The following is a 15,650-nucleotide window of genomic DNA, read 5'->3' as shown; positions in this document are numbered from 1 at the left end:
TTTCACCTTTCACAGCCTCCTCTATCTCTACAACTTTCTTACTCATTTCTTACTTATTTATGTTATAATAAGATAAGTAAAGCAAAAGATCTGTTAATATTTAAAAAAAACATTCTCTTTGGTAATAAAATAAAAACAATAAAACTATTAAAACCCCAATTAATTAGATTTGCCAGCAGGTGTGTCAAATACTGCATAAAAATATATATAGTGTATAAAAATATAAAACTTGAATATGATTTCATTTAAATACAAAATATATTTTAAAAGAAGCAAACTGACAAAAAGGAATAAAAATACTGAATCATGGGAAGTTGATTCAATTTGTCAATACACAGTTTGATCCAGCTGCTCAGCCCAACTGCACAGCATCAGTACACGACCATACATTTACTTACATAGACATTACTGGATCAAAGATGTAAAAAGCAAGCAATCTCAAATATTTTCAGATCTATAATAATTTTTTTGTTCAACGTTAATGATTTCAGTCATTAAGCCTTGTAGTGTATGTCTCCTTGAGTAATTGCAATATTTTCAATTACAACATTCATTCTGTTAAGGAAAAAATATGAAATTTAACTTGTTCTTTATATATCTATCATTTCCATACATAAATCTATAAATCATGAGTGCTGCCATTAAAAAAAGTTATTTATTTTTCAATCAATATTTAAAATTATTGGAACGCATAACATTTTTTTTAAACATGTTTATTTATAATTTTTCGGTCAATACAGAAGCAGAGGCAAGTGTACACTGGTAAAAATTGGTAATAAAGTACATACAAACCGAGCAGTGAGGAACACTTAAATATGTATGATTGTGGGTCATAGAAACAAAATATAGCAAATCATCTATGCAATTGATTAAAACAAAAATTCTGAAATGACAAGATAACCAAACAGTAGCCAAACAATGTTCAGCAGATGAAGGCAATATACTGTCATCAATTTCTGATGTGTCTTTGTACTGTAGATCATCCCCAGGTGTAGTTCATATACTACTACTACTACTACTACTATTATATACTGCAATTATCTCTACTTTACTGGACACTTAATTAATAGAAAAGTCAAGTGACTTTGGAGACGATGTATCAAAGTTTCAAAAGATATAAAGTACCAAACAATCAGCTTCTCTAATTTTTTTTAACCACAGCTTGTAAAATGGCAGTTAGTTGCTGATTGGTTGCTACTTTACCTATCTCCACTTTTTCTCTCTCCAAGGCTTGATACATCTTCCCCTGTGTCTCCTCCCTCCTATTTGTACACAGAGATCTCAAGAAGTGAAATTACTTGAATATTAGAATCAGAATCAACTTTATTGGCCAGGTATACAAGCATATACTGGGAATTTATTTCTGGTTTCCAAAGCATCAGCCAGGTATTCACATAGAAAGGGTAAACACAAACAATATACATGTAGTACTCAGTGCAGTAAAACACAGGAATACTGTAAATACAGTACAATACCAATCACAAAAGACTACAATACCATAAAATGGAAGTGTCTGCCATCCAGCAGCAATACAGTACAATATTACATTAGGAGATTTAGTTAGAGCCTCCTACAGGTGGATTGCTTGCGGGAAAAAAACTTTTAAAGCTTCTAGCTGACTTTGCAGGTAGCGCCCTATATCGCCTACCTGATGGTAGCAATTTGAGCAAGTCGTAGCCAGGATGTAACTGATCACCTGCAATCTTCCCTGGACGCTTCTTAACTCTGGACAGGTACAATTCTTGGACAGAGGGTAGGTCAGTCCCAACAATCTTTTCTGCCGCCCTCACCACCCTTTGTAGCCTGCATCTGTCACTCTCATTGGCAGAGCTGTACCAGACTATGATCAAAGAACATAGTACTGACTCAACAATGGCTGAATAAAAGAGCAGCAGCAGCTTTTGTGGGACATTAAACATCCTAAGTTGCCTCAGGAGGAACATCTTCTTCTGCCCATTTTTTACAGTAAAGTCGATGTTGGTACTCCATTTCAGGTCCTGAGAAATTTTGGTCCCCAGGAACTTAAAGGAGTCCACCAATGATACCACACTATTAGCAATCACAAGCGGGGATACAGTAGCTGGCTTCCTCCTAAAGTCTACCACCATCTCCACTGTTTTGAGTGGATTTAACTCGAGGTTGTTGTTGCTGCACCACAGTGCCAGCCGGTCTACTTGTCTATATGCAGACACGTCCTTGTCCTTGATTAAACCAATGACTGTGGTATCATCTGCAAATTTTATAATTTTTACCGATTGTGCATCCGAGGTGCAGTCATTTGTGTACAGAGAAAAAAGCAAGGGGGAAATGACACATCCCTGTGGGGCCCCAGTGCTGATCATTCACACGCATGAGGTAAATTCCCCCTGATCTAACAACCTGCTTTCTATCTGACAGAGAAACGACAATCCAGGAGCAGATAGATTCTGAGACCCCTAAATGGGCAATTGGTCTATAATCATTCAGGCCCGCGATGACTGATTTCTTGGGGACCGGGACGATAGTGAAGTATTTGAAACAAGAGGGCACCCTACACAACTCTAATGATTTATTGAAAATTCTGGTAAAAATGGGGGCGAGCTGTTCAGTGCAGGTCTTCATAGCACATGGAGACACGCCATTTGGATCAGAAGCCTTCCTAGGTTTTACCTTCCTGAACAGCTCCTCCACCTCCACTTGACCCATCCGTAATAGTACTGACCAAGGTAAAGAAATCTTCAAGATATACCATTATCTACTTACAAACAATTCTTACTGACATACTGTACGCAGGGGCGTAGCCAGAACTTTGTGGGCCTCGTAGCAACATTTTGAAGGGGCCCCGTCCCAATGCTTCTAGAGAGACACTTCTCTGCAGTAGTTGTTAATTTTATGCCCTATAATAGTGCCCTAGTTAATTTTCTGAACCATAGTAGATCCTTATTTAATGTTATGCCCCATAGTAGTGCCCTTGTTTCTTTTATGAATCGTAGTAGTGCTTAAGTTCACCCTACATCACATTTCAGAGCTGCCAGTACACATTATGCCGCACAGCACTCCCAATTCACATTATGATATATAGTGCTCCCCGTTCAGATTGTGCCTCATTACAGTGCACCGGTTCATATTATATAACATTAAATTGCCCTTCAGTTCATTTTATACCACACTACAATGAGCAGGTCCAGGGGCATACCTAGATATATTGAAGGCGTCAAGAAAAAAGTTTGAAAGGACCCCTACGTACCACCCAATGGCGAAAAATGTATATAACACAGGTAAGTTTGACACAGAAGGTGGGCCCCTCTCAGCTCTCGGCCCCATAGCAGCTGCACTGCCTGCACCTATGGTGGCTACGCCCTTGACTCTACGAGTATGAAAATATATAAGTACATATAAAAAATATAGTGAATACAGAAGTTAGTATTTGGTAATAGGTCTATAATGTAGGACTCTCAAAATCATAACATCATTACGGCTGTTGAGCATCGTCTTATGTGAGATTTTGTAATATTAGTACGATATCATAGTTTTAGCGATGGTTACCATGAGCAAACTACCGCAATCAAACTAAAGACTTTGAATTTACTATACTACATTTTGATTCAGTTTAGTATCAGACATAAAAAGTGCTATCGCTGTGATTCCTTTTCACACAAAAAGGTTATAGTAGATGGTGTATGGTAGATGTTTAAAAAGGAAGATTATGTTGTAATAAGGTACCGAGGTGTCCACATACACCTATACTCAAAACCCCTTGGTGAATAAGGACACATCTGTTGTAACCACAATATGTGTACCTTTAAAGAGAAACAGAAACATTATAATAAATTTACAGTTATTGGTTCAAGCTCCTATAAATAAATGCTTCCAATGTTGGTGCAAAAGGGGACAAGTTGTATATGCTGTCACAAAATGACTGTGTGCTCACAAAGAGTCAGTCATGCCACAGTGACTTCATGACCATACCACATGGGGAGGTCTGAGTGTGTACACTCCTCCTAACTTCCTGGCAACATCTACAATAAATTGGAGAGAACTTGCAATTCTGCTTAATTTCAACAGCAGTTTAACTACAGTAGGTAAAGAAACAGGTGCAAGGGACATCCTGATCCACCCTACCACTACAATCAAATGGTGTCAAATGTAGCAATACGTGAAAACTGATATAATCCTGCAGCAAATAGCATATAACAAAACATAACATAACATATATAACACAACACAATTGCATTCCAGTTGAGTTCTACATTTCCCAGAATTATGAAATCATCAATTGTGATTAATAATATCCTTCCTTACCTGATCCCATATAACCAGTATTTTTATTTATGAAAAAAATGTGCTGGTACTGCAGCACCCATCTAGTGTTACAAGTTGATACAAGATTTATAGCAGCCTCCATACTCTGGATATATATACATTGTATGGATACTAATTTTATTAATTAATTAAATGGTTTCACTGATGTCTTCCTGCTTATGGAACTAGTTGTAAAAATGTAAATTACAACAAAAAAAGAAACCAGTGCTACATACCCCTGAGTACCACCACAAACAAACACTGCATGGAAATATGTGATGGAAAATATATTGGTATAAACTTGAGTCAACAAAGTGTAATATTCCGTACTGTACAGAGAGACCACTGAGGCTAAAAAGTGATAAGGAGTTACAATACAGTGTCTCAGTTATCACATCACTATCTGTAAATCATAAGCAAGGAAATGCAGTAATAGTTCAAATACTGTGTCGCTATTGTGACCCAAGGCAACTCATGTTATTACTAAGTGCCTCCGTCTAGACTAGAAGTTCTAGAAGGCAAGTATACGATCTGTGTGTCATGATAAAAACTGCATAGAGATGTGAACACTTTTCAAATCAACTAGAGAAACTGTCTTTTTCTATTATATTTCTCTTTAAACAAATCCAATATGTTAGATGCATTAGTAGAAACTAATCATAACCAATGTTTCAATTGTCATTCATTTATTCTCCAACCAGCAATCACAACTTATAAGGAGTAATTAATATTAATGACATCCCCTTTCAAAATCAGTGAAATTTACTTTATTTGAAATACACAGTTTCAATGAAACTGTTGCTGTGTACTGTTGAATAAACAGCAACATGAAAAATCATAGTGCTGCTTACTCATCTGAGGTGAAGAATATACAGTAGCAATGAGAATCGAAGTGGAGTTACACCTGAATCATCTATTGATTGGTGCGATAGCCTCGCCATTTCAAGTCTTTTTTTTTTCAATGTTCTACTGATGTAATGGGAATGGGAGTAATTTGGCTGGCTCAACTGTTAAGTTAAATGACCCTACATTTAAAAAAAACAATACCTTATATTGGACTTGAACTATCCACCTCATGTACCACAGTCAGATACTTAACACATATCTATATCTATCTATCTATCTATCTATCTATCTATCTATCTATCTATCTATGGAATAGCTATGGTCAAACACATGTTCGAAGCCTACTGCAAACCTGCAAGCTGCAGCCAAACAGCTGGAGTGACAATTGTGATAAGAAAGCTCAAAAGGCTGCCTGTGGGGTAATGTGGAGTAATCTGCAGAGAGAGAAAGTGAAACTGAAATTAATAATTAATGTTATTATTTATTATTACCCTTTATCTATATGGTGCTACAGCACCTTTCAAAGCACATAAACAGAAACTGTATGACCAAAACACATAGAGGCGCTTACATTAGCCGTGTGCCAGGTGTTAAATGTAACAGACACAGACCCTGATCTGTCACAGCCTTCTTTCTTTAGCAAAAAGTAGAAATCGTCAGTAACAATCCCAGTTTCATCAGAACTGGATGAACACTTAGCCTTGGCCTGGCAACATCTTGAAAAATAATTGCAGGTGTTGTGTAGGCTACTTGCATCTTACCCATTCCCCTCTGACAACAGAGTCAAATGGGAGACTCCTCGACAGGGGATCCCTCTGTGTCCAGACTGTCTAAGAAAACCATCCTGCTGGTCCCAGGTGCTACTGCACTACAGGAGCCGTCAGACTGAAAATTGGAGACCACTCTCCAATCTATCTACACAGCAGCAGGAGTACTTCTCTGCCCGACACCAGTAGGTTCCTGGGTAAATAAGGCTCTAGAGACCTTGGCTGACTAGTTATCAGGAGGATTGCAGGCAGGTCTCCCACTAGATGAGCTTGCCATTCTGGCAGAGCACATCTGAGAATTTGCAGTATATTTAGGAGAAGCCTCCAGAAATGCAGGTTCCCAAGTTTCAAGGGTTTCTGCATTGGCTGTCTCTTTGGCTTAGACATTGGCAGGCTGATGGGGAGTCTAAGAGGGTGAGAAAGCTGTAAAATTTGCAGGTGACATTCTGTTCAGATCTAAGCTTGATATGCGGATTTCTCAAGCTACTAGAGGTAAGTCTACTTATCTTCCCTTTGCAGCTCCTGCCCCTCATAGATCATACTCTGGACCGTCCTTTCGGTTCTTTCATGTGCCTGCAAGATTCAGAGGCTGTCCCGGGGTGGCAATTCAACCTCTAGAGGCAGCAGGGGGCGCGGTCAAGCTGCCGTGGTTTCTGCTCACCAGGACCATAAGTCTGTCACAAAGCCCACTGCATGATGGGCTTTTCTTTCATCTGCTGGACCCCAGGGTTGGAGCTCATCTGAAGAACTTCAAGGTGATTTGGGGAGAAATCTGTCAGGACACCTGGGTAAGAGATCTCATCTCCCAGGGTTACAAAATAGATTTTCAGTTCCAACCACCTTCTCGGTTCTTTACCACAGGTTTGCCAGCTTCTGAAGACAGACGAGTTGATTTACAGGAAGCTATCAACAAATTCTTAACAGCAAGGGTGTTAGTCCCAGTCCCCTGTCACCAACAAAAGCAGGGGTTTTACTCCCACTTATTTGTGGTACCAGAGCCGGACAGCTCAGTCAGGTCAATCCTGAACTTGAAGACGCTGAATCCTTTCTTGCAGGTCTTTAAGTTCAAGATGGAATCTCTTTATTCCGTTATTGTAGAGATGGAAGTAGGCGAGTTCATGGTGTCAAGGATGCCTATCCCCACATTCCTATCTGCCCACCTCACCAGGCGTTTCTCAGGTTAATATAGTGGTAGATGCTTAATTAGCTTAGTGGTATCACTCAGGTGCTTGCAATGGAGGGGTATTTCTAAGCAAGAAAAAAAGCATTTTGTTTCCCCCAGCACCCTGAATGACATCAGTAACCAGATTTAAATCCTACACAATATTAGAATTCAGATATCGTGAGTGATATCACTCCTGAGTGATATCACTAAGCTAACTTGAGCATCTACCACTATATATGTCTGTTGTGAGAGACAGATAGGATCCTGCATTAGGAGGAGGTACAGCTCCTGATATGCCAGATGGAGCACTATGGGGTTGTTCCAAGGTAGGTAGCTCTTAGCTTAGATATATTAAGTAAGGAGCCATTATCATGTGGCTCCTTGCTGGTTAATCATAGACCCAGATTGGGGTAATGGAGGTGTGGGGTGCAGTGCCCCTGAATTGGCTGGGCTGGATGGCTCAAGCGTGGCATACCTTTACATTCTATTAACACTTATCACTTACTAATTTCTTCACTAAGACTATTTCTTTATTTTAATTACATATCATTATTTTTGTATCACTTTCTGTATATAGCTTCGGCTTCCTAATACTAATTTATTAACACTATAGTTTTTTCCCTGGTATGCTGCCCTGGGATTTCTGGCTTATGCTGATTTTTTGGGTGCAGCACCCTGCACCTAGATATAGTGCTAGGGACCCCCAATATACAGAGAGGCCTTGACGCAACTTGGGGCTTAATCATACAGTTGCACAAATATATGTAACCAAGATCTCTGAATTCTAATGTGTAAGATTTAAATCTGGTTACTGATGTCATTCAGGGTGCTGGGGGAAACAAAATGCTTTGTTTCTCAGGTTTGCAATAAGGGACTCCCATTATCAGTTCCAAGCCTTACCTTTCGGCCTGTCCTCAGTTCCGACCGTGTTCACGAAGGTGATGGCGGTGATTATGGCTCAACTTCGTGCCCAGGGTGTGACAATTGTCCCTTACCTAGACAATCTTCTCATATAGGCCCAGTCCAGGGACCAGTTGTTACAGGATATTGTGCTGACCCATCGTCTGCTCATACAACATGGTGGGATCATAAACTTCCCGAAGTCCCAATTAAAGCCAACTCAGAGGCTTCAGTTTCTGGGGTTGATCCTGGATACTGTGCTCCAGAGGTGTGTATTTCCTTAGGACAAAGCACAGTCCATTCAGTAACTGGTTTGTTTGGTCCTACAACATCGCAGGGTATTAGTACATCTATGCATTCGGCTGCTGGGGACAATTGTTGCCACTTTCGAGGCCATTCTGTACAGCTGATTCCACTCCAGACCATTCCAGCTGGATCTCCTCTTCAGTAGACGGGATCCCTATTCAAAAAATGTTGTGGGGACTAGCCCCACAGAAAATTCCTTTTTTGGAGCACTCTTTTGAAATAATTAATGATATATTGTATAAAGAATTGATGACTAGTATTAAAACTTAACTTTTATTTCTAACCTATCTAAAATAGAAGGGAGAATAATCAAAAAATAAATACAACACAAGACACTGAAGTGATTGTCACTCGTGGACGGGATCCCATCTGTTGGTAAGACTATCTCCCAGAACTCATCTTTTCCTTCTCTGGTGGAGGAACTCTGCTCACCTGTTAAAAGGAAAACAGTTCGAGGTGTGGAATTGGGTTATCCTCACCATGGATACAAGACTGCATGGATAGGGGGCAGTGACGTTGGACAGTCACTTCCAGGAACACTGGGTCAAACATGCCTATAAACATCCTCCAGCTCAGGGCACCCTGCAACTAGCCTTTCCTCTTCTGCGGTGTCAAGCAATTTGTATGCAATTGGGCAATGCCATGGCAGTGGCATACATAAACAGGCAGGGTGCCACTCGCAGCAGGGCAGCTATGCAAGAGGCAATCTTAAGATGTAAGAGTATCCCAAATGCTGTGATCCCCACCATGCTTAGGGCCAGGAAGGAGGTTACTTCCAAGCATTACCACTGCATTTGGAAGACATATGTGGCTTGGTGTGAGCGGCGTCTGGTGCCGACCACATTGTTCAAAGTATCTAGACTCCTGCTTTTCCTACAAACAGGTTTCTCCACAGGCTTGTATTTGGGATCCCTGAAGGTACAGGTCTCTGCACTCTCTTATTTTTTTCTAGAGAAAGTTGGTCTTGCTTCCGGACATGCAGACGTTTTCCCAGTGGGTCATTCGACTGCAACCAAATTTTGTTCCCCCCACGGCTCCATGAGATCTGGATTTGGTTCTTTCTTTCTTGCAGTCTTCTTTGTTTGAGCCTTTGGAAGCAGCTGAATTGAAGAGCCTTTCTTGGAAGCTGTTGCTTCTCCATGTACTTGTGTCAGTCCGAAGGGTCTTTTTACTAGGGAATCTTTTGTGACGCCCTCCATATCAGATTTTCCATGCGGACAGAGCGGAGCTTTGCACACAAATGTCTTTTCTGCTGAAGGTGGTCTCTGCTTTTCATATAAACCAGTCAATTGTTGTACCAGTTATCTCAAGGGATTCACCTTCCTCGAGGTCCCTGGATGTTGTACGGGCAGTACAAATCTATGTGGACAGGACATCTTATCTGTCACAGACAAACTCACTGTTCCTCCTTTATGATGCTGCTCGACCAGAATTCAAACATTCTGTAGTGCATTCAATGAGGCTGGCCATTTCACAGGTCTATGTGGCTTCCTCTTGTGATCCCCCAGCTTCTATTTCTGTGCACTCCACATGTTCTGTGGGACCCCCGTGGCTACTGGGGTTTTCGCTGGAGCAGTTATGTCGGGCAGCTGCTTGGTCGAGACAGCATACTTTAATCAGGATTTACAAGTTTGATACCTCTGCGGCATCGGTTTCTCAATTTGGCCATTCTGGGTTACAGGGTTCTCAGTGCTCTTCCCCCTGTGATGGGAGCTCTGGGACATCCCCACTGTCATAATCCTCCGGTGTCCCCTAGTGGATGAAGGAGAATAGTGGTACTTATCAATAAATTCCTTTCTCCGATTCCACAGGGGACACTGGACGCCCACCCTGCCCTGTTTCTTCCTGCCATAGTGAGTAGGGGTATTTGTTGTGACTGTATCTATTCTTACAGTTTATGTTTGCCTTTCACAAGCTCACTGTGTTCTGTTTTAAGTGTTTTTCTTGTTTCACCTCCTCCTCTGTAGTTTGTTCTCTCCATCTCTCCTTGGGCTCAGTTTCTCTAATTGGTCAGGAGGGGGGCATAGAAGGGGAGGATTCAGTCACACTACTAAAATTTTAAGTGCTGGCTCCACTTAATCACCCATCTATACCCCCACTGTCATAAGCCTCCAGTGTCCCCTGTGGAATCAGAGAATGGGATTTATTGGCAAGTATTGTACCAAAATCCAGTTTTTGTAGGTGGCATGGACACACCTTTGTGATTAGACCATGCCCACTTCAGCTCTCTATGGCCCTGGGCCCTCATTCAGCATCAGTTGCAAATGTGAAGTGGTAGGGTTAAGGTTTAAATATATACCGGGATCCATTGGAATTTTTACTGATGGGATTTCATACCCAACCCGAGAAAACTTAACAGTGAGATGTACCTGATATATAAGTTAGACTGTGGTAGGCAAAATACAAGCAAATCAAAAACAGTATGACCATATGTTCATTTGGGTTGTTTATCAGCATGACTTACATAATTTAGGTAGCTTTAAGCATATTCTTAAATGTTACTGAAAAAAGAATTGAGAAGAACCTTAAATAATAAACCTTGATATAAAACAGAAAAACTGCTTGCATTGTCATAATTCAGGCATCTGCACTTGTAGCAAAGTGAAAGAAAAAGCAAGGTAATTTATCTGCACAATAATTGAGGTTTTCCAGTAAAATGTAGAGCAAGCTAGAAGACTGCTGTGTTACAGCTTTCACAATCTATTAAACCCTTGAGCTTTAGCCAGATAAAATATCTTGACACACCAAAGAAGTTAAGATTCTAATTTAATATAGTAATCTGTTTAAATTGCAGTGTACAATTTAATACTTCACAAACTACCAATGACAACAATTAATCAGTACATTGATTCATTAGTTTATTTGGAAGATAATATTAACTGTAACAAAGTACCTACACTAAAAAAAATTTTTGTGCATAGCCATTCCTCAATGCTTATTTCATTCTACCAAACAACTTTGTAATTGTTTACGAATAAGTGATACTGAAATAAAAAGTTGAAGATTTGTGATGCATATTGATTTTTGACAACGTGAATTAATGCAATGATTTCATCATTGAAATTTATGGCGTAATATATTCTCTACTTTAAATAATAAATAATAAAAGTTACAGAGAAGTGCCATATACATTTGTGCAAGTCATATTAGTCCAAATAGACCCAGGACCTACACTACAACATTTCCTGCAAGTGCACCAATAAGAATTTGCCAAATTTATATTGACTAATTTGATAATCTGCATAATTGGTTCTCTTTAAGGAGAATTAATCTAGACTAAAATTACTATATCCAATTTAATTTCACCTCCACTATTTCATTCTCTGTATTATCCCATGCAAGATCAGTGATTAGGAAAAATGTAGAAACAATGGATGTTTGACAGTGAATGAGACCTTAGTAAGAATGATCTAGCATATGGTGACTTTGCCTCATCTAACAGCCAGGATTCCCTAAACGTGATTATTGTCATTTTAATGCTATTCCAACGATCTCCCTGTGTTTGGATTAAATAGTACTACTCACTTAAATAACGCCCAATGGTGGTTTAAAAGAGGAGAAGGCACCTGAGCAGAGCCTTACTTGCCACCATTATGGCTATGAATATTGGCTTGTTTTTTGGTGCCAGTCTACATGATTCACTTTTCTGAATTCTTTCCCAGTGATCTCTAAGATTCCAATCTGCCACATCCCCTAGCAGACCACTATTGGACCTTTTCTTCCTTGTAGAAGGAAGAAGGCTTGGGTGAAGGCATTGCCAAAAAGAGTGACCATCATCTAAGAATGGCTAGTATTGTAGAACCGTGTGACCTTCAAACCCATCATAAGAGTCTAAGGGGTCTATTTACTAAGCCTTGGATGGAGATAAAGTGCATGGAGCTAAAGTACCAGCCAATGAGCTCCTAACTGTCATTTTTCAAACACAGCCTGTAACATGGCAGTTTGGAGCTGGTTGGCTGGTACTTTATCTCCATGCACTTTATCTCCATCCAAGTCTTAGTAAATAGACCCATAATTAAGGTGAACAGGTGTAGGCAGTCTCATCTCAGGACAGCTATTAGACCCAGTGGGGCTGATGCAGAGTACACAATAAGCCATATCCCCAGAATGTGAATTCACCCAAATTTGTGAATGCAAAGTCGATCATATTCTAAAACTATTGACCCCTATGACCAGAGATGCAGAATGGATGTGTGAAGGGATGTTCCTATGTAGGCCACGTATATCAATCCAAATGAATAATACATGTTATTGATGCAAATTCTATAATGTAGACTAGCTTTGCTGATATATTCATAATAATTGGCAACAGCTACAGGAAAGGTGATAATACATGATGACAAATGGCAACATTACTTATTGATTCCCATTGGAAGATTGCCCCTCTCTGCTTCAATAACAGGCCTGTGTATTCGGCATTAGACCCAACCCTCTGCAGGTAGGGCAGAGGGGATAATCGTTACAATGCTAACAATCATTGCGCCTATCCTGGTACTACTTCACTGTAGGTGCTGGGTGCTATGGATGTGGCTATGTGACATAGTTGTGCCCACGGCTACCAACATTTATGAAGAAAGACTTCTACCTGTGTGCACTCCACCCCCATAACACATAGCCATACCCACATCAGCCATCACGTATTAAGAGATACTTCTTCCTGTTTGCACACACACCCCTTAAATACTCCCCTCCCTATCGCTGGCCAAGACATGCCAGTGGGCACTGGGCCCTTCTAGCAAGCCCAGGCCCTGATAATTAGGACATGCTTCTCTCCCTCTCAGCTCCAGTGCCAGTGATTGGTGCCATTAGCATTCCTATTGATGAGAAGGGGTGCCATGTGTCCTTAACCTTATATCAATAGGGGTAAAAATTGTGATTCTACCTGATTACCTATTCTAGCATCTGAATCTGAAAGTGGTTGTATGGTTGTATCACTTATTGAATAGAACAAAGAACGCATTTTAAGCCTGGACAATGTATTGACCCTTGTAGGTCAAAGAAAATATTAATATCATGAGGAAACCAACAGAATATAGGAGGGAGGTGTTAGACTACATATTACTTATTTTGTTGTACGCTTTTGGCATTAGATGAAAACACAGTGTACACAAACTAAGTGGGACATATAGACTTTCTTATCTATACCAGTTCTAACCAGTTATCTTGAGGGGCTAGATATATGGCAAGAAGGTATACAGATAAGAGAATTACTTTGTCTAGTGGGACTTTGCTATAGATGTGGAACATGCTTTAGCGGTACAATAACTAAAGAATTACTTAGTGTCAAAAGTTATGATTGATATGGGTTCCCCTTGAAGCATGTTGTTTTTCTTATCTTTTATGTGCACCACTAAACTGTTTTACTATATTTGTATATAATCTTGAGTCACAGCAGTGGTGAAACTCCTAGAGACAACAGAGACATTTGCCGCCGGGCTCCAGCTTTCAGAGGGGACCCAAGAAAGAAAGACAGAGGGGGCTTCTGAACTAGAAAAGTTCTCTCTCCACTCATTTCATAGTGATTTGCTGCAGTCATTGCTGACTGCTGTCCATGCTCAGAAAACCCCTTTGAAGACCCCTTCAGCTGAAGGGTCTGGAATGTGTCTGATAACAAATCAAAGTGCGTACAATGATCTACAGCTGAAAGAAAAGTGAGCAGAAGTTGGTTTTAAAAAATATGCACTAATTATTATAATAAAGCTTTTAAGTCATACATGCCGACATCTTGGCTGCTCTCTCCGGGAGAAAGCAGCCAGGTCGGCTCAGCAGGGGGGCGGGGCAGGGTTATGACACGGATAGGGGGCGGGGTGGAGGCAGAACAGGGTCGGGTGGAGGCGGAACAGGGGAGGAGTTATCGCGGCACATAATTTAAGCCACGCCCCCTGCTATGTAATGCGGCGATTACCGGCATTATACAGCAGGGGGCGTTGCTATGATGACGCGATTCAGCAAGAATCGCGTCATCGACTGCCCGGACCACCCACTTTACTCACTAAGTGGGCGGCCGGGCAGGGGGGCCCCTAAAAAATCGGGAGACTTGCCTGCTCTTCCGGGGGGGCGGGAGGGTCACCCGATTTTCGGGAGCCTCCCGCCCATTCCGGGAGAGTAGGCAAGTATGCTTTAAGAGAGATAAAGCACCAACCAATCTGCTCTTAACTGTCATTTTACAGCCTGTAAAATGTAAGGCGGAAGCAGATTGGCTGGTACTTTATCTCTCACAATTTTATCTCTCTCCGAGCTTTGATAAAACCCCTCCTCAGGGCTCTATTTATTATCATTTGCTGCCAGCGCCCAAAAATAAACATTCCTTATCACTCTAATTAGCTGAAATAAGGAATCTTAATTTTCCCAGATGTACAGTACCATTGGCAAGTCACTGGAACTTCAGCACATGTGCAAGCTGGAGCCACTGGGGGAACACCAACTTCTATTTTGCCTATGGGCAAGGCATGAACTTACGCCCCTGAGTCACAACAGATATATTTTCTGACTGATGCACAAGAAAGTTAATGGCACCTGTTAATCAAAGCACCTAGGATTACAAACCTGGCACCTCACTGACACAATGCAAAGTAGTTGTCAAAGCAATCTGACTGTTATATTAATTCAATTTGAAATTTTTAGTTGAAATGTTGCTTGGTGATCTGTACAATAAAACAATACCAATATACAGTGAATATTGATTTCATTTTCTACATGAATGTGCCATATGACTATTGGCTAATTTGCCACATATTTATTTGATACCATTCTATAAATTACAGTACAGTATATGTGATTAATAAGTGGGACATTTGGTTAGCGGATCATTTTTTATTAGGTTAAACAGGTCATCATTATGGACGTTCAGCAGTCAGCACTGAAAAGCTAAACACACGTGAGCACATCCACGGTAAGTGAATACAATTATAAAAGAGCATTTGCACAGCTGTTTTACACTATTTTGGGTTACTATAACATTTAGTATCTCTCATTCCCATAGAAATTGATTTATCTACAGGTAGAACATAAAATCAGTATTTGCACTTCTACTTACAGTACCTACATTAAAAAATAAATGAAAAAAAACTGCAATAGATGTACCTTTAAGGTCAAGTTAAGTTTTGTCATTACATCTATTTTTAAAGCTAGTTACAATCTGTTAATAAAAAATTTACATGCTGACTTTAAACGTTAACTTTTGGGGCCCAGGTTTTGAACTCTGACTGTAAACTACAGTTGTTTATAGCACTGTACATCTATGTGAATGGAAACAGAAGGGAACACTTATTCTAATTGTTTTGCAGTGCGCCCTGAAGCGTAGAACAGACAGATAAACAGACATTACATGAAAAGATCAATGCAACACCATATATTTTCAAGAACGCCCAGATTTTTTATTTTGT

The sequence above is a fragment of the Pseudophryne corroboree genome, chromosome 1, assembly GCF_028390025.1.
Source record: "Pseudophryne corroboree isolate aPseCor3 chromosome 1, aPseCor3.hap2, whole genome shotgun sequence".
NCBI classification, from domain to species: domain Eukaryota; kingdom Metazoa; phylum Chordata; class Amphibia; order Anura; family Myobatrachidae; genus Pseudophryne; species Pseudophryne corroboree.
This window is presented reverse-complemented; position numbering follows the sequence as displayed.